Here is a 20,795-nt window from a genome sequence, read left to right as displayed (position 1 = left end):
AGATAAAAATTAAGCAAGGAACAAGTTAGAATTTAGAACATGATATAAAGTATTACACAAATATTATAAGTGAAAAGGAAAGAAAACGTGTTTATCATAATGTAACATCTTAGAAATGTTAGGGGAAATCCAGAATCCACCCCAAAAAAAGAAAAAAAAAAAAAAAATGAAAAGAAAACAAGAAAATCTTTGATATGTACCCATCAAGGAATGGAAATGTTATTCTAAAATCATATAAATGGATCAAGTATTTTTTTTTTTAAAACTAGAAAAATCATTTTATCATGAAGCGAGATGGTTGTCTCTTGATTGGATAAAGGGAGATAATTCGAACTACCGAGCTTTTAAAAATCAGTTTTGCAATGTGACATGGTAGAGTCAGCCCCTATCCCTATAATTTTTTTTTCTATGGTCAGTCATTGCTTATTGACCGTTCTCTTATTTTATTTAGACTAGAATCCTCTTCCCATTTCAATAACATTCCTCTGCTATTGAAGACATCCCTTTCAATAACAACAAACTTGTAACATGCTGTAGCGCAATCTTTTGTTTGTTTCCTCAATCCTTCAGGTCATCCGGTGCTATTTTGAAGTAACAATATCCAACACAATATACTATTTATTAATCATTAAAAATTGTAAAAAAATATTTTTGTTCCATGATAGGTACGTACAAAGATTTTTCTGCATTTTTGTTTAATTAGGTTGAATTCTGTATAATATCAAAATATTTCAGAGCCTATGAAAAAATGTTTGATCTTCTATCCTAAGTTCAAAATATGGCCAGACAGATGATAAAGAAATTGGCAAGTATTGAGAGGACATAGTTAATTGATGTAACATTAACATATTTGAAGGATGAAAAATTGTTTTGTGTGCCAACAACTGTTAAGCTGAGTCATAATCTATTTTTAAAAGAACGAGGGAATAGGTTAATTTAATGATTGACTAACAGCCAAATATATAATCAATAAAACTTGTACAAAGGTCAAATATTTTATGATTTTAGACAAAGAAAAAGAACAAATTGCGAACATAGAAAGCTTAGGTTAAGTTTCTTTATTTTTAAAATGCAACCTAAATAAAGAAAAGGATTACAGTTATGATATAGGAAGATTATTTTATTTTTGACCTATTAAATGTAAAAAAAAATAAAAATAATAAAAAAAATACTTAAAAATTTGTAACTAAATCTTAAACAATCAACTTGTGAAATCTAACAAATAAAACAACTTCATGTAATAATTTCACTGAATGCAGATGTCAATAAAGGGAGAAGGTCTTTCTTCTCAATCGCCACCCCAGAATGAGTTAGTTACTGTCAGCTCAACACTTATGGTATCATAACCTGAAATCGCACTAATTGGTATATCACCTGAAATTGGTAACTTGATATATCTTTCAAATTAACAGGCAAAATAAGTTAAAATAGACCTTGTTGATATAGATTTTCATTTTCTGACTAAAAGATTTTTTTTGTTTTTTTAACAAAACACGAATGGATATTAAGATACATCTATTCACAATGAAAATTCAGTGATCGTTTCGTTTGTTTTATTATATGGCATGTCTAACATGTTACATTATTTAATGACAAATCTAGTTAATTTAATAAATGATTCAAGTTTTATGAAAATGCTATTTTAAACTTAAACCTTGCAGACGAATGTGAGCATTTAACAAAGAAATTGCGATTTAAAACTAATGCCGAAACATTGTTAACTGCTATTTTTGTATTTTATTTGTTTAATGTAAGAATATTATGAAAAATTTCAACTGCAATCGTCAATGAGAACTTGTTTATTGACAAAAAAACAATTGAACTTTCAAAAGAAGTTAGATTTGAAATCAGTGATTATTTTTCAACAACTTCAATTCGTATCTGTGTCTCAATATTTTTTAACAATCAGATGGCATTTATGATGGTTATTAATCACTTGCAGGATGTGTGTACTGGCGTTGCCTAGGGAAAATATAAAAAATCTTTGATGTACATATTACGGAAGATATCATTTTCCAAAAGTTATGTAAATTGATCAAGTAGTTCTATTTTTAAATAAGAAAATCAATTTTATGAGTAAGCATCTTGTGTTGACATCTTGAACAAACATGGGTGGATAACTCCATAATTCAAACTTGCGAGATAAGCCATTAACCACTTAAAATCGTTTAAAAATTATTTTATATATATGTCTACTTGATCAATTTACGTGATTTTTAGAATGACATTTTTTGTTTTGTGATGGGTATGCATATCAAAAATGTTTTAGCACATTTTTTTTTTTATTTATTTATTTATTTTTTATTTAGGTTGAAATATAAACTTGGAAACATTTAACATCCAAATTAATATAGTAAATAAATTTCTTAAGGAGTGTGGGATGTTTTTTCTTAATTGACAAGGAGATGAATATTCTTTACAATTGAGAAAAAAGTTTATAAATAAATTGTATCAATAGATGAATTGTTGATCAGAGACTGAAAAGAACAAAAAAAAAAAAAAAAAGAAAAAAGAGAGAAAAAAAGTTATGCAAAAAGATCAATCTGTGGAATATGTACTTTTTTTTTTAAGGGAACAAAAATCAACTGGAAAATATTTCAAAGTCATATGAGGAGGAGAATTTGAGTAATAAACCATTTTCAAAATCATATCCAAAACAATTTCAGAAGTTTAGTAAATGTGTGCTTATTGATATTAAAACAAGGAAATGAAAAATTACAAGAAACGATGGTTGAAAAACATTTTAAAGTGAAATAAAAAATTTCACACTGAAAACAAAACTGCTTCAAATGGCCATTTCTCACTATAATGAGTAGTTAAGTGTAATACGCTTGTACACAAACATGAAAGAAGTAAACAGTTCATACATATTTGAAGCTTCTTAATGGCCAGCACTCAGAGGCGTACAAAAGAACAGTAAAAACTTTACATTAATTGACATTTTAATTCTTCAGTTATCAATATAATCTATCATATATACCAGCATTTAAGTATAACATGGTCAATGCAGCATTAGAATTCTCAGAGTTTTAGAGGAGTTATGTATTGTAATTGTCTGTATTTTTGAGATGAGGTGTTTTCATTGATTGAGATTGTCGGACTGACTTCCTCATCTTGGTTGTTATTGTCACAACGTTTCGGCCGTTTTGCCCTCCGGCCTTCGTCAGGTGCTTTGTATCGAACTGGGGAACCATTTGTTAGGAGTCTCGAACCCAACCCTTTATTATTATTACGGGGGTACCGTATTCGGACTCCAGCTAGGCTTTGGGACATAGTTGCTGATTCTCTGTTTTCAATGTTACTTTTTCACTGCCTTCGTTCAGGATTGAACTCAGCACCTTTGGGTAACTGTAAACTTTGATACACCGTCTAGGACCACTCGGCCATATGTCACTAGGTACCCCCGTAATAATAATAAAGGGTTGGGTTCGAGACTCCTAACAAATGGTTCCCCAGTTCGATACAAAACACCTGACGAAGGCCGGAGGGCAAAACGGCCGAAACGTTGTGACAATAACAACCAAGATGAGGAAGTCAGTCCGACAATCTCAATCGAGTTATGTATTAGTGAATATGAAGGACTTAATCAGCATCAAATCACTGCAAACCTTGGGATTCCACTTACCACTGTTAATTCATCAGAAAGGAAAAGTAATCACTATTGTCTCGCCTATATCAATCAGGACCCTTTAACAACAGTCTTCATCAATGATATAAGATGGTATCTATTTCTTTCATGTTTATGTACTTTCAAAAACACAGAATTAAACTAAAAGACACTTCATAAATGCTGATAGAGTTGCTTTCAAAATCAATATTTTCAGCAACAAAATTATCAATATGAAATTGAAATATGCCGTCTTGGGATCATATGGAAAAAAAAAAAAAAAAAAAGATATAAGCCACCATTCAGTCATACAGGGAGTATTATTGTTACATCCGAGCGAATCTGGTCTCTAATCTTATAGGTTCCACACTGTCGCCTTGACAAAATGTTGCAGCCTTGTGTTTGTTTTACAAGTAATTTAATAGAATGTTGTTCTTCAACAAAGTTGCTGCACTGGTAAATACTCCTACCAACCCGACAATCAGCAAAATCTGTCCCCTTCATTGTAGAGCTTCTCAGACCAGAGTTTTCCCGGAAAATCTGTTCGTTATTTATTTTTTTTTTACTCATATCATGTTTAATGTTTGTGCAAAATTTCTTAAAATTACAAGGCGTAGTTATTGAGAAAAGTGTGGACAAACGAGGGTAAATTTACAGGTTCACCCTCCTTTTGTAGAGGAACCAAAAATTAAAATATTTAGTTTATGAAGTTTTGAGACGAGGATTGATATGGATTCTTTGGACTACCATTTTCATCTGGATGAAAAGAAGCAGCGCATAGGTTTCGTTACAATCACCTACAAAGTATACATAGTATAGATTAATATATATATATACTAGCAGAACCCATTTCTTGGCATTGCCTGGGTAAAGACGTTAACTAATTAAATTGCCAAGTTTTTGTTTAATGTTTTCACATATGTGCGCATCCTTCCGAATGAAAAATTCACCTGAAACCTTATTTTGCATTTGCATGCGAACTGGAAACATTTAATATAATCTACACACGTTATTTCAGAGCAGTAGCAAGAAAATGTACAGTATATACTCGTGTATAAGTCGAATTTTTGGGAGAAGATTTTAAGGTTATTTTTTTTTTTGGGGGGGGGGGGGGTCGACTTATACATAGGTAATGTTTTTGAAAATGTTAAAGAGTGACTCTACGTTCGATCATAACATAGAAAATGCCATTTTGTTTGTGCATTCTGTATATACCAATAATCCTAATAATTAATCACACTTTCTGTTAAACTGGTATTCCTGTAAAGATGCTTAAAAAAAAAAAAAAAAAAAAGAAATTAAAGTGTTTCCATTGAATGAAAAGTGTGTGAACGACATACACTAAGTATCAACATCAAAGCCATAATTGGAACTGGCAAGCAGCCAGTGAGAAAAAGCGACTTTTTTTAAAAAAAAAGTCCTTACAGGCATTACACAATAAGTAAATCTGATGAATAATAATAAAACTATTTGTTTGCTGTAATTAATCTGAAAATCTGTCATATTATGGTGTGATAAGCAAAGATTTCTATGTTTTTGTCGAATTAAGTAAGGGTGTACGTCATGTTGAGTTTTATGAAACTCATTCTGAAACTGTTTGAAAATGCAATTTCTTAAATTGTGGAACAAATCTAATTAGCAAATCAAATTAATGAAACAAACAAAAAAACAATGAAGTAGAAAGGAGTGGTAATTATTTACATACTGAACAAGTATTAAATGACTTAATAAAATGAAATAATGAGGGACGCATGTAATAATTGAAATCTATGAAATATTTGGTAACAGTATAAACTGGGAGAGGTGGAGGACATAATGAGTGAGTAAATATCCTGCTACCACCTGTACATATGACTTATTTGGGAGAATGATTCTCAGAAATAGTATAGGATTTTACAATATTGAATAAAATCAAGTGATAAAACTGGAAAAAAATGCATCAGATATTGGCAGGTAGTGTGGCCATATTGAATTTATATGCAGTGTCTTGTGTTTGTATTGTTATGTTTTTTCTAGAGGGAGGAAAAATTAGTTATATATATATATGATGATAATTGGTTATATATATAGTTTCACTTGATACAAACAACTTCCACAACAATAAAACAGACATTAAAAACTACCAAGCACTCTCCCAAAACCCTCACATCCGATGCCGGTATATATTCCATCCCATGTAACAACTGTCAACAAGTGTACATAGGTGAAACAGCGAAAATTGAAATTAAGACTTTACGAACATAGAAGAGATATAAGGAATGGTAACGTCCTAAATGCACTCTTTTGCCATTGTGCAGAAAACGATCACTCATTTCATTTAGATCAAGCGAAAATTATTAAATACGTGATAGACAGAGCTAAAAGAAGACTTTTAGAATCAGCACTAATATTAAATACTAATACTATTACGCAAAGAAAAGGCTTCTACCATTTAACCCCTAGCATAGGGAAAATAATAATCAAAGAACAAAATATCAAAACAGATCCTGGCTAACCGTTTTTCCTTAAATATTTCAACAAAATGAATAAGTTTACAGGAGAAAAAAAAATGTACATATTTATTTTAACGCATTTTTAAAAGTGTATATATAGACATCGAACAACCCAACCTTCCCATACGCACACATGTTTGTCCTTCCCGACATGGGTAGAATTCAAAAACTATTCTCTTTTTCGTACAATCTATGACTTTTTCTTTTCTTGCATTTTTACTTCAATATCCTGAAGATGTCCTCTGAAATAAGGACGAAACGTTGATTATTTTAATAATTTCATTCGGTTTTTCTATTTTTCTCAAAACATATGATGATGATGATGATGATGATAAATAGTAAGAATGCATATCTACAAACAAAAATAGGTTTAAAACTCCTAAAATTCACACTAGAATTGTCTGCATAGTGAAGCAAAAAACATGATATCCACTCAGATTTCAATTTATTTGGTATTTGTAAGGATTAATTATTTTAATTGCGTAACTGATAAGCAATTTGAAGGTTTTCAGCAATAATTGAAATAGGAAAAACTAATCATAGGAAAAAAAAATTATTATAAGTCAATTTTGAATAAGAGGAAGAATGTTGTTGCACATTCCTTGTGTAAGGTGTAGGAATAATCTTTATACTATAAGAGTCACTGTTTATCAAGGCTTGGAGGCCACTCAAGGTTAACGGTTAATGAATGTCAGGTGAGACAACATTGATGATCGGCGATGGTGGAAATTGGACAGAAAATAATTTAAGAGAACAGCTCAAAAAGAACTTGTTTACATCGAACTTTAAAATAACCAAGGGAAGCAGCTTTGCGGTATTGTATTCCACAGACACAGTTCTGAAGAAAAAAAAAACTTAACTCATTTTCGTTTAGTTTTAGGCACAGATAGAGCAAGATTGATAGTGGTTGTAGCCAGATGAAATTTTACTGTGAACGTTTACAGGAGGAGGAGTACCATAGAATGCGTCTCTGTCAAGTGTCTGCCATGAAAATAACAATACAGCAGAGACAGGCTCACTATGTCTCTTCTGTAAGAAAGAGGAAGTAGAAAAGCAAAAAGGTCCTCACCTACTATATTTCAAAAACGTTTTTGTACACAGTCCAGGCAGGAAAGTGTACTCTAAGAAACCCCTCCCCAGATGTGGCAACGGTACTTCATCTTTAAGTGCAACCAGGCTGTAACTTTGTTGGGAGGAATATCATCAACTGAGAACCAGTCCATTCTTAGCATCACAAGAAAACATGCAAAACATCTTAACCAAAGATACACTGAACAAACAATTGCTGTGAAACTCTACATCCAAGAAAAAGTTATACAAAATGAAAAGTAGCAATGCACCTGAAAAAATTGAGATTGCTTAAAATGTCTCAATAATGGCATACACATAGAAAGAGCATCTAAGAAAGAATTATTTTACATCAGATCCAAAAATTTTAAAAACAAGAAGTTATGACTATTTTTGTGCCTTTTGGATATTTTTCTCTTAAAAACCATATACATCTTGTCATTTTTGGACACTACTTTTTCAGTAAAAATGCTATATCTATAAGATTAAGCAATAAAATGTGTACTTTTGTGCAAAGAATCAGAATATGACACTGAAAATCTGCAGAAATTAATGATTTTAAAGCAATCTGCAGTAAATGCGCATAAATGTTACAATACCATAAAAATTCCACATATTCATTAAAAAAAGAAAAAAAAGAGTTAGAGAACTCAAAGTTGTATTGTAATGCATTTTATGTACAAGAAACTAAAATCTAATACTAGGACTGTTTAAAAATGAATATATTGCAAGATTTCTTTGGTATTATTGTAGATTAACAGCTTTTGCTAAATTGCCTTCACCTCCCTTTTTCAAAATATGACCCACCCCCACCTTTTCCTAGGCAATAACAGATGAACAGAAAAACTTGGCAAAAATAAAAAAACAAAAATATAAATCTAATGTAAAATAATCTTAGATTTTAGGGTCATTCCTTTTAGGGCAGTTAACCATTCTTTTCTATGAGAAATAAATCCTGCAAGCTTTTTTTCTTTTCTTTTTCTTTTTGACAATTAGGTGTGCTTTTATGAAGGTCTTTTTAGGAGGAGGAAGCTTGCTACTCAGATTTCGTGTTAGTAGTAGGGCTAGGGGCAATTCACATATGAACTGAAAACTTGGCAGAAAGAAAAAAAAAAATTTATTTTAGAGTAGGGGATTAGTTTCACTTAAATCCAATGCAAAATAATCCATTTCCAGACCATTTAAGCATTTTAGCCATAAATTTATTTTTCTATGAGACAAATCCTGTGATTTTTTTTTTTTAAAAAGAGGGCTATAAGTTTTTTTTTTAGTTGATTTTGTGTGAGGCTTTAAAACAGTTTGTAGAATAGAAAGGGGGCTTGCCACTCGGACTTAGGGTTAATACTAAATTATGAAAATGTTTTTATTTTGAAGTGTATGCCATTCAGACTTATGATTAGTCGTAGGGTTAAAGTAAATTTTGTTTGCAGTCACTCATCAGTCTACTCTAAAAGGCAAGAATAACCAAGAAATGGAGGGGGGGGCTCATTATACATTAAATTTATACGTGAAAATGACCCACCTCCCTTACTCTAAATTCCAAATTATTTTTTTGTCATTTTTTCCATTAAGTTTTATTAGGATAATCACACAATCGTCTAAAAGAGAAGAATTTTATTTAGCTTTTTTTTTTTTTTTTTTTTTTAATTGCCAGCTATAAAGTTATAATTAAGGTTTGAAAGTTAAGTCTATTTAAAAATCAATATTTCTTACAGAAAATTTTATAAAAGAATCGCAAATCAAATTAATTTTTTTCCAAATAAATCTGTAAAGCCGTGTAAATAGCCGACAGCAACTGCTGCTGCTTCAACTGCTAACTAGTTTATAATTATGAATGCTACGAGTTAAATTGTTTGCTTTCACTGAAAATGTGTTAAAATTTGAGGAAAGGAAACCTAATTAAAAACTGCTGGTACTAATAGAGAAATCAATAGAATTACCATTTTAACACATAAAAATAATATTTTACTTAGTTGGGGTTACGAAAAATATTTAAACAAAATATTTGAGACACGTCATGTAGAAGTTTAATTTTTAAGAAAAGAAAAAAAAAACAAAAAAAAAAACGAATGTACCAGTTTATTTTGTACTCTGATAATAAGATTGATATATTTTCTGTTTGATTTCCAAATTTCATAACGAAATTCCTGATAGGAGAGTGGTACCAAGTGATTCAGCACTGCAAAGATGAAAGACAATCTGATGCAAAATGGCTGTTTCATAACAATAAGATTTTATTATTTTCCTAAAAACTATTCAAATATATCATGTAGATTATTATTTATTAAAGCATGTGAAAGGATATTGATCCTATAAACAAAATGGTGGTATTTTGAGGATGTGAAATGTTTTGGTTTTTAAAATATGATTTTAGTAGAACTACCTTGAAATCTTGAAATATTCAAAGCATTTTTATGGTCGGTGGAAAAACAAAAGGAAAAAGAGTTAATCGTCAATCTGTTATCAAACAAGACTGTCTTGCAAAGTCCGTTAAAGAGAAACAACTGGTTATAGGAAGTGGTTTGCAAGTGCTAAAAGACCAATTGAGATATCTTGAAGATTGTCTTAAATTTTGAGATCAACACCACTGAAGATAAAAGTCAATTGGAAGCTGCTTTCAATAACTAGTTGAGAAGAATAGAGCCAATCAATTCAGTTCCACCTTTAAAACAATGAAAGAAAGTCACTTGGTGAATCTGCTGAACATTTAAATAATCTGATAGAGAATCAGATCAGGATGTTTATTAATGCAAAGTGTAATGGGTTGCTACATATTGACACCATCTTTTACATTGCTCAAGTTATTGATGCTATATCTCCATCCAGTGTAGTAATCACATTTTAAACCAAAACCAAAGGTAGAAATGATTATTTCCTATAGCCTTTGTCAGACAAAGCATTGACAGAGTCAACATTTATATATAAACATGTTTTAATGTAATGTATATTTCAAGTTATAGTAAAACTTGGAATGTTCCAGATTTATAGTAAAAGACTAAATAAAATTTCCACTACAAATCACTAAGCAGAAAAACTGTAGAGGAACAACTAAATCTGCATAGATGTTCTGTCAGTTAAACTAAAAATATTTCTACTTATTTCAAATTTTTGAAGTTTAAAGTTTTCCAATTTACAATAAGTATTTGCCTAAAAAAAAAAGTGACTTGCGATTCTTTTTGTATGAAAGATTTTTAATTTTGCTGTTGTCAGCTCTTTTTTGGCAAGCTAAAAACTGAATAAATTCACCCAAGCTAAAATATAGCTATGACTAAACTTTTGGATAATAGAGAAAATGCAAGCATTTTTTAAAATACCTCATCCAAAAATACATCTGCAAAGTTTCAAGATGGTACACCCAATGAATAGTATTTTACAATTTCAGTAATGTATATTTTGACTTTTTCTCAATCTAATTTTAACCTATTATTAAATGGTGTTTCTGTTTTTACATGATCCAAACCGGAGTATTTTTATTGATTTACTATCAGAAGAAAAATATAGTTTGATCTCTCATGTGCTACAAATTATAAAGATTCAATGCATTAGTTGTTGAAATGCAACTTATATGAACAAAGTGTGAGTTTAGTATGTTTTGGGGGAGAAAGAGAGTAATGTCATTTTGTCAAATATATTATCTAATAATTATGGTTTCAAATATGATTAATTCTCATTTACTACAAGATGACATTACATTTTTAAGGATGTTTCACTTGCTTGAAGCCTGTGTTTGAAAATGATTTATAGACTAAGATCACACAAGATGAAAAATCTTAATTCCCAACGAACTTTGAATAGTCATAATTTTGTGGCTAATTAAGCTACTAAAACAAGTTTGGTACTCTTGTTTATGTTTTGCAAAGATCTACATGTCCATATATATATATATATATATATATATATATATATATATAATGAAGATAAAATTTTGGTTTGAGATACATACTTTCATGTATCAGTCACCAAATAATGATTTGTTAAATGCTGGGACTTGGAGGGGAAAGGGAAGAGAAACAAAAAAGTTTTATATAAGAACATGGTCAGTCATGAAACTGCATACCTGCACCTGATAAGGTCTTATTTCATATTGTATGAAGTACTCACAAAATTATGCCATCACAACAAAATTATCCATCTGCATGGTGGTTTCTATTATCAAAAAGCAGCGAAATACATATACCAAATTTGGTAAAAACTGAAGCTGAAATTTCATCCAAATTTTGACCACGATCAAAGTTTTCAAGGTCGTATAAAATGTAGGCTACAATATAAGCCAACTAACAAGTCTCTATGATGAACAGAACCAAAGTTATCCCTAAAAGTGTAACTTTCACCTTTTATGTGACCCTCACCTTAATCCTAGATATCTCAAAATTAAATCAGTTTTAAGTTGGATCATAGCCGATATTTTGATCAAGTTTAGTGCTGAGTGATCACACCATGTGGATGCTCGTCTGTACACAAACATACTTGGACAAAAATATAACTTCCTTGGTGGAGATTATAAAAGTAGAGATTTAGAAAAAGAAAAAGTAAACAACAAATAAAACAAAAGTAAATTGTTTTCGTTAGTAGGTTAATATTTTGAACAGTATGAAAGAGAAAGACATGGGCAGGGGGTGCAAATTTCAGTTTAGTCAATGAAGATAAATTTGCCAAAAATTAAAAATCAAAACAAAAAAAGATTATGGATAAACATTAAAAATATTTAAATATTTCTGCCACAGGTTTTGACAAACCTTTAAACAAAGGAAAAGAGAATGATGTGCAGTTAAGAATTTTTGGTGCAAGTCCAGAATTCAACCTAATTAAAAAAACAAATGCAGAAAAAAAACTATCATGTACCTATCACAGAACAAAAATGTCATATTTCAAAAATTACAAATTGATCAAGTATATTTTTTGAAAAGAAAATCTAATTTTATGATGAAATGAGACATTGTGTTTTGAACCACAATAGACAAGGAGAAAACTACTGAGATTTTAAAATCGATCTTATAATGGCTAAAATATAGTATTAATCGCTAAAAAATTATACAAAAATGATTATATATATAAAACAAAACTATTTGATCAATTTACGTAACTTTTGGAATATGACATTTTCATTCCGTGAAGGGTAATAAATATTTTTCTGTATTTTTGCTTTTGAGTTAGGTCTAATTCTGGATAAGAACCAAATTTTTATAAAAGATTCAGAAATTTTTCAGGTGAATGAGAATGCTAATTTTAGATGAGTAGCCGATAGAGAGATTGCAACACCAATCTCATTGCGTGCTTTATTTCTCTTGGGAAATATTAAGTGGCTCGCTACATTTAGAAAATTATGTCTGGAAATCTTTTTTACTAGATAACTGAGGTTTGCAGAATGACAACTTTTGCTACTCAAAATATCTGAGTCATTTATGACATCCGTCACTATCCAACAATCTTTCTTTCAGTGAGGATGCTCCCATCTTGAATTTATTAAAATAAAAAAATCAAGAGGATGAATATTCAGAAATATGCCGCAGCCCATTTTGCATATCGAAATTTTTGAGAAAATTCTTTACACTAAAAGGAATCGTTGAATCTGTCTTTGAAATTGTTATTGCTTAAAGCTGAATTATGAAAGAAAAGTGAAGAAAATAAAGTTCATTTCCAGAAACAATCACAAAATTACATTTTTTTTCCTGCCAAAGAAAAAAAAAAAAATATAAATATATTTCTAATCTAATTTTTCACAGAAATCAGTTTGGAGAGCACTTCAAAAATGATAGAATCAAAATCTCCCCAGGAATGAAAATATTTTTCCCTGTTTATATTTGTACTAATTTAGGTTTACTTTAAAATTTTGTGAAATAAATTGAAGTGACAATTCCAAAAATAAAATCTAAACATTTTACAAGAATTTAGCATATTATACAAGTTTAATAACAAATATAAGCTACAGAAAATTTTAGATTTAGTAAGCTGAGAATTTTTGATAAAATTCAAAGAAAATGTTTGTACAAATTTTGATGAGAACTAGTCAGAACACTTGTAGCTTAGAAAAGCAGGTTGTAAAAGCAAAAGTCATAAGTATTCTTGGAAATTCACACATTGATCATTGTCATCAGTTTAATGTCTGTTTTACATGCTGACATAGGTTGATAACTTAAAGAAAATTGGCTTGCAAACGAACCTAGTTCTGGTCAAGTTTTTATCACTCTTTCTCTCAAGTTCATACTTATCACATCCTCACACATTTCCTTTTACTCTTTGTCAACTGAGCCTGCTACCTCAACTGTTCTACAATCACTGACCCAAGAACTCTTATCCATTCTTTTAATAGTCATACCATTAAAATATCTTATTCTGCACGCATCTTTACTGTCTAGATTTAATTTCCTTCTTAGTTTATCAGATCTAAACATGTACTTAAAATCCACTGTATCATACTCATAATTTCTTTCCATGCAGTACATTTCCTCAACTCTCACTGAACAGGTTTCACTTCCATGCATCATCACACTGTGTAGACATACCTTATAGACTCTTCCCTTAGTCGACAACTGTAATGCTCTGCTGGTTAGTAAAGGCAGAAGTTCCCTGAACTTACTCCATCTACTTACTCTTATAATTATGCTAGCACCTGCATCACCTACAATTGTATCACCAAGGTAATAAAACTTTTTGACAACCTCAACTTTGCCATCACTGGTGATTATTGCTAATCAGATTTTTAAATTTTGTTGTTGAATGTTTTTAAATTATGCCTTAATATATTTAACCAACATTTGTTTTAATACATGGAAATAAGTTCTTTTCATTTTCGGTTTCTATTAAAGAATGATTCTTATCTTTATTTTTTTTTTTTTTTTATTTCAAAAGGTTTTGCGTTTATTTTAAATTTTATTATGATTTTAGGTTTTTGTTTCCTTGCTGACAAAACATTTGTTCTAAGAATCACAACTATATTCAGATTTTTGTTCATTCTTTTATTTTGATTAAAAAAAACAAAAACAAAAAAAACTTTTTTTTTTGCATGATTGTTTGATTTTTAGAAAAATTTATAAACATGGCCACAAAATCTCAAGTACTAGTTACACTAATTTGAGCAATTTTCCTAAAATATTAAGATTGAGAAATTCTTTTTACATATACAAAAATTTTAAACTAAAGTGTTCAATCATTTACCCAATGTTGGCCAGGATACAGTGAAGTCAGTTTTTAATTTTGACTGGTTCATACATTTTTTAAACTTTTTCAACAAAAATAAAATTTTAGTTATAAGGGAAAACAATTCTTATATTCTTCAATGAAATGAGTTATTGCCCTGGCTGATTTTGACTTTTCAATTAAAATTGAAAAAAAAAGTTTCCATATCAGTTGGGACTATATAATTTGTTAAATAGATTAGCAAAAAAGGTTATCATAATGCCAATGACATGGTACAACAATAACAAAATTTGACTTGTCAGCTTAAATGTTGTTTAAGTCAAATTTTAAAAATCTGACAAGATAAATTTTTTATGTTAATATAATACTTTTTTTTTCTTTTTAAATCACGAATCTGAAAGGAAATTTTTTAAATACAACTAAAATTATTTAATTTCTTCCTTAAAACTTTAATTACTTGCTTTGATTTTGATGAAAAAATGTTAATACACATTTTCTTAAGTTACTTTTAACAAATATTTCTCCTTAAGACAAAAAAGAGGGAGGCAAGTGAGTATCTACTTTCTGGAGAGAAAAAAAAGTTGTCATGTTTTTCTAATCAAAGCAGATAATCGATGCTAAAGTAGAAATGGGAAGAAACACAAAGTGTTGATGTAGAAATCAACAAAGTGAAGATCAAAACAATAAGTTTATTTTGTTGGAAATATGTTATTTCTTTTTATTACAATCTTATGAAATACTATAGAAATGAAAAAAAAAAAAAAAAAAAAATTTGCACCCGCATTGAATAAATTCCAAATTCTTTGAAATACATTTCCAAAATATGTGCTAGCTTTAACTTAATATTGTATTATTCGAATAATAAAAAACAAATGTTAAAATTAAAAACAAAAGCCAAACCCTTTTTCGTATAAAATTTAAAAGTACCAAAAATTAAACCTAAAACTGAATTAGCAATTATAAATTAACACTAAATTTTCTTATTTTTGCTAAATTTCAATGAACAAGCCTGCCATTATCTTTGTAACCTACTGTTTATTAGGGATGACATACACTTTTTTAATCTCTTGTTGGACCTTGAGAAGTGTGAAGCCAAATCATGATATAACAACGTGGACCCCATAGAAATTCCATACTTGCTTCTCTTCTTACTGTATTAATTTTTTTTTTTTTTACAAGGAGATCACCACTTATCAAGGCCCAGAAGCCACTCAAGGATAAGGGTTATTGCATGCACAGTACATTAGTGTGGAGATTTAATAAAAGTGTCTATTTAAGGGGGCGGGTCATCAGGAACTTGTTTACGTTGGACTTGAAGACATCCAGGTTGTAGTCAGGTGGGAAGCAGCCAGACGGAACAGAGTTCCACAGGCGTGCAGTTCTAAGAAAGAAGCTTTGTTCATGGCATCTACATTTTGATTTAGGCACAGATAAAGAGTGGGGAAAATTTTTGACAGTGGTTTCAGCTAGACGGGTGTTTTTCGTAAAAGACTGGCAAGGGGGGGGGACTAGAAATTGGAGCTCAGACGAGCACCTGCCATGGAAATAACGATAAAACAAAGATAGGCTCACAACGTCTCTTCTGTGGGAGAGAGGTTGCAGGAAAGAGAAAAGGGGCATCCCTCACAAAGTCACGAAGCCTATTTTGTAGTCTGTCAAGGCAGGATAGGCTGTTTTTAGCAGCTCCTGCCCAGATATGGCAGCAGTATTCCATCCTTGGGCGTACTTGGCTTTTATATAGATAGAGAACTGCATCAGTAGTGAGAGATCTTCTGGAGCGGTAGAAGGATCCCATCATAGCGACCTTAGCAACAGACTTGATGTACGTATTCCATTTCAGATCAAGAGTAAAGGTCAAGCCCAGAAGCTTGTCAAAACATGGGGCTTCTCCTAGACAAGAGCCATCCATTTCAATTGATGCTAGATGGGGATCAGAGCGTTGATGATGTAAAGATAGGAGTTTGGTTTTAGATGCATTAAAGGTAACCAGCTAGGTCTTTCTCCACTGAACCACGCGCTCGAGATCAGAGGAGAGAGAATTAGAGAGAACTTTGTCATTTACAGCCTTTGATGTGTTGCCGTAGATGGTCGTGTCATCAGCATAGATGTCAACGAATGATTTAAGTATGTGTTTAGGGAGATCATTGATGTAGATCAGGAAAAGAGTTGGGCCTGAGGGACTCCAGCATTAATACTGCAGGCTTCTGATTTTTGTCCATCGACCACTACTCTAGTGTCTACTAATTGTCTTTCAAATTAAATGAATGTCACTCTTAATCTTATATTTTATTTTGGAACAGTTCATATTTAAATAGATAAAATCTAAATTTTTGGCACTCTACTACACCAAATAGTCCTAAATCCCATTTTTACATTTCATCTTTGGCAATCAGAGGAATGGATGAAGGTTATAAACTAATGTACAAATTTTTTTTCTTTTTTTTTTCTAATTATTTTCAAAGTGCTACTTTCTTCCATTTAATACTGTTAGCACACAACATGCTGTTATAGAAAAACCAAGAAAAAATTTTCACAAGCAACTTTTTTGCCAAAATTTTCTTTTCAAATAGCATAAATATTCAAATCCACTGAAAAAGTTAAAAAAAAAAAAAAAAAAAAAAAAAAAAAAAGGTTCTTATCCAGAATTCTCCTATATTAGAAAACAGAAATAAAAGAATTGTATGATGTACATACCTGTGACAAAAGGAAAATATAATGTTCAATAATTAGAGAAAAGTTGCCTACCATTTTGAAAACATTTTAAAAAACAAAGGGAGATAAGTTGACAATAATTCATACTTACTAGATTTGTGTTATAATGCCTTTAATCAATTAATGATTTTCTTTAGAAAAATAAAACTATTTGATCATTTTACATGATTTTTGGAATATGAGATTTTAATTTTATCATGGTTATTTTTGTTTTTTAATATAGGGAGAATTCCGGACAAAAACTAAAAAAGAATAAAGGTTAATATCATTTGATGAATGTTCTTTTATGCAAACAAGTGACAAAATTCCAGACAAATAAGCAACAACTCATTTTACAAATATTAAAGGCTATAATTTATCCTAACATTTTTTTCAAAAATAAACTTTATGTACTTGTTGAATAAAGAATTGCAAATGAAATATGAAGTAAATGAAATCTTAACAGATATATTAAGTTAACGTAAAATAACAAAAGATTAGAAATATTTTAAATTCTCTAATGGAAATTTTTTTTTTTTTAAATTCGCGTTCACTCCTAACAAAGCATATCGCCACTTCAACATAAGAGGCTACTATTTGAAACCATGCCTAGGAAAGATTAACAAGATGTTGGTTTACATTACATTTAAACTTCTGCATAACAGCACAGCCAGGGAAACGGCACGGAAGGAATTCCAAGATCTAGCTGTTCAAAGGAAGAAACTATTAGAATAGAAAGCTTTCTGGCATTTAGGGACCTCAACAGTGAAGGGGTGAGATTTTGTTAAGCAGGTTTGTCGGGAATATGTACATCGAGGGGGCACAAGTGCAATGAGTTCATCAGGGTACATTCCATTAAAATACTTGTAAAACAGGCACAGAGATGAAACATTGCGGTAATGGGACAGGGATTGGAACTTAGTTGACATTGACAAAGTGGGACCTATTAGATTGAAAACTCTTTTTTAGACTATCCAAGGAGAGGCTAGCGATAGATGCACCAGCCCAAATGTGACAACAATACTCTATACATGGCTGAATGGTAGCCTTGTAGAGGTACAGGATACTCTCAAGTGTGAGTAGTTTTCTAGCTCGATAGAGGGAACTAACCTTCTTTGCAGCAGCCTTCACAATTTTGTCAATGTATTTGTTCCAGTTCATATTGCCTGTGAATGTTAGGCCGAGGAGTTTGAAGGAAGAATTCTCAAGGAAGGTGTTATTTGTCATGGATATCGGTGGTTGGAGAGGTATCTTGTAATTGTTAAAGGAGACCAGCTTAGTCTTACTAGCACATTAACTGTTACCATCCATTGACAGCCACATTCCACTTTGGTCTGGAGGTCATTTTCTAACGATTCTACCATTGTCTTAGATTTTTGTACATCGATTTTTCCCTCCTGCATGTTATAGAGCGTTGTATCTGAATCATCAGCAAATATATTCATCTCTGACATAATATTATCAGGGAGGTCACTTATGAATATTGGGAATAATAGTGGTCCAAGGATTGACCCTAGAGGCACTTCTGCATTAATGTTATGCTGCTTGGATGTACGTCCATCAAAGGCAATCTGGACGGTTCTATTGTCTAAGAAGGATCTAATTATATTTAGTAGATAGATGTCTAGTTATACCATACGATTTAATTTTTTCATTAGCAGCCCTTTGTGCCAGACTTTGTCAAAGGCCTTGGATATATCAAGGGCTACAGCCCTGGCTTCACCCACCTTATCCAGTACATGGTATATACATTTAGAGATAACTGCAGTAGAACAACATTGCCTAAATCCATACCGTTTGTCAGAGAGAAGATTTGCTTTTGCAAAGTGGTGAACAAGAGCTTGGTTAATTAAGGTCTCAAAGATTTTAGTGAAGAGGGGGAGGAGACTGATAGGGTAATAATTGAGAGGGTCAGTTCTTTCACCAGAATTCTTGTACACAAAACTGATGCCACAGAGGCCATCTTTCAGCTATTAGGGAAGCAAGATTCAGCAAGGCATTTATTGTAGAGCTTGGAAAGTACCGGCTGAGCATTTCTTAAATAATATAGCAGAGAGGAAATCAGGCCCACAGGCGTTGGAGATGTCAAATTTTCATGATATCTCAGACACGAGAATGAGTGATTTTTACATCATCTAATGTGGCTTCAGTCCACATAAGGAAATTTGGGAGGGAGTTGTTTGTTCGTTCTAAGGTGGAGTTGGAGGCGAATCGCCGGGCAAGCAGTTCCGCCTTCTCGGTTGCCATGCATGCAACCTACTGGTTGTTGGATAGTGGAGGAATTACTGATTGCCCTTTATTCACTACATTATTATAGATTCTCGAGAAATCATGAGTTCTTATCTTCTGCGATTTTATGCGTTCACTGATTATTTCAGCATGCTTTCTTTTGTCTGTCATTATTTCTTTTACAATAATTTCTAGCATCTACAAATTTTATATTTGACTTATGACTACGAACTGGCGGAATGCATGCTGTCTGTGCATTGGTAGCTGAACAATCTAGTGAACCATGGGGCTGAGTAGGGCTTGCTATAATACTTCTGGAGCTTCATGTGGGAATATGTGCTTCAATGCCCGCTTTGCACCATTCAGTTGTCTCATTCACACAGTGTTCAGCAGAAAGAGAGAAGATATTTGTCCATGGGGTATCTCTGTTGTGTTCTCTGATGACTTCCCAGTCAGCCCATTTTGGAGTACTTTGAGCAATGACTTGGGGTTGAAATTTAAGTGTGTTGTCAACTGATACCACTAGATGGTCTGCGTTTCCAAGTGGACTGTAGGTATTAGTCACACAATCCTCGGGTACTGTGATGAAGAATAGGTCTAGAAGTGAAGCCTGCTAGAGTTGATCTAGTAGGCGGGTTGGGAATATGACTGTCTGTGCAAAGGAATGTGCGATAGAGAAGCTATAAGTAGAACATCTAGCCGCATCTGTGCAACCTGAGAAACCAGGCCAATTTTTATGGTGAACATTCAAGTCATCAAACACATGTATTTGGGCGTTACTATCTTAGGAGAGTGTTGCATCTATACCATCAGAGAAATGTTAGCTCAAATGTTAATGCGATTAACTAGAAATACCTATGGTATTAAAATGACAATTGACTAGATTTATTTTAATTTTAAACTTGGAAAAAACCAAGTGTCAACAAGACAAAAGAATCTAATCAGTTTAAATAAATGATATATTCTTGAAAATTAAAAAAAAAAAAAATACAAAAAGGAAATGTATTTTAAAGTGATAAAAAAAGGATAAACATTACATTAAATGTTTTAAAAATTAATCTTCTTTAAATTTAGTAATACAGAATGTTAAATTTCCCTCTCTAACTTTTTGAGAAAATACAAAATTTTAACATTTATCTTAAAAAACGTTATAAATTGATATAATTTTATTGCATATATCTATAATATAAAACCGAAAATGTGTGTTTCTGTGTGTATGCATTTTTTCTGTATGCCCGGCAAAGGCTTCTGGAGGGGGGGGGGATCGGTGGGGTCACTCATTCTTAAAACTTTTTATATGCTCCGTAGATTATAATATCTAAGATTTACGAAACAAGCTCGTGTGTATCTAATTCCAGCGACTTTTACACGCTATTTTCCTTAGTCTACGCAGGTGTCTTTGGCTTTTCAGTATAAAAGCGAAACTGAATCCATAGCATAAACAAACTAGTGACGTCCAAAAAAGCAATGAGGTTTGATCAATGCAAGGGAAACCCCTTATATCAGACAATTGAGACTAATACTTACTTACCAAAACTTTTTTTTTCTTTCTTTTATACCGACAAACACGA

General features: G+C 31.4%; 1 protein-coding gene across 4 annotated transcripts in view; it reads right to left on the bottom strand.

Moving 5' to 3' along the window:
* The window catches only part of LOC145293801 (solute carrier family 25 member 32-like), a 155,143-nt gene that overhangs the window by 56,287 nt on the left and 78,061 nt on the right, over positions 1–20,795 (bottom strand). The window lies entirely within an intron of this gene.

Source organism: Euprymna scolopes, chromosome 15 (genome assembly GCF_053919585.1).
Source record: "Euprymna scolopes isolate OS-2025 chromosome 15, ASM5391958v1, whole genome shotgun sequence".
Lineage (NCBI taxonomy): Eukaryota > Metazoa > Mollusca > Cephalopoda > Sepiida > Sepiolidae > Euprymna > Euprymna scolopes.
Note: the sequence above shows the minus strand (reverse complement) of the source record. Positions and strands in the feature narration are given on the sequence as shown.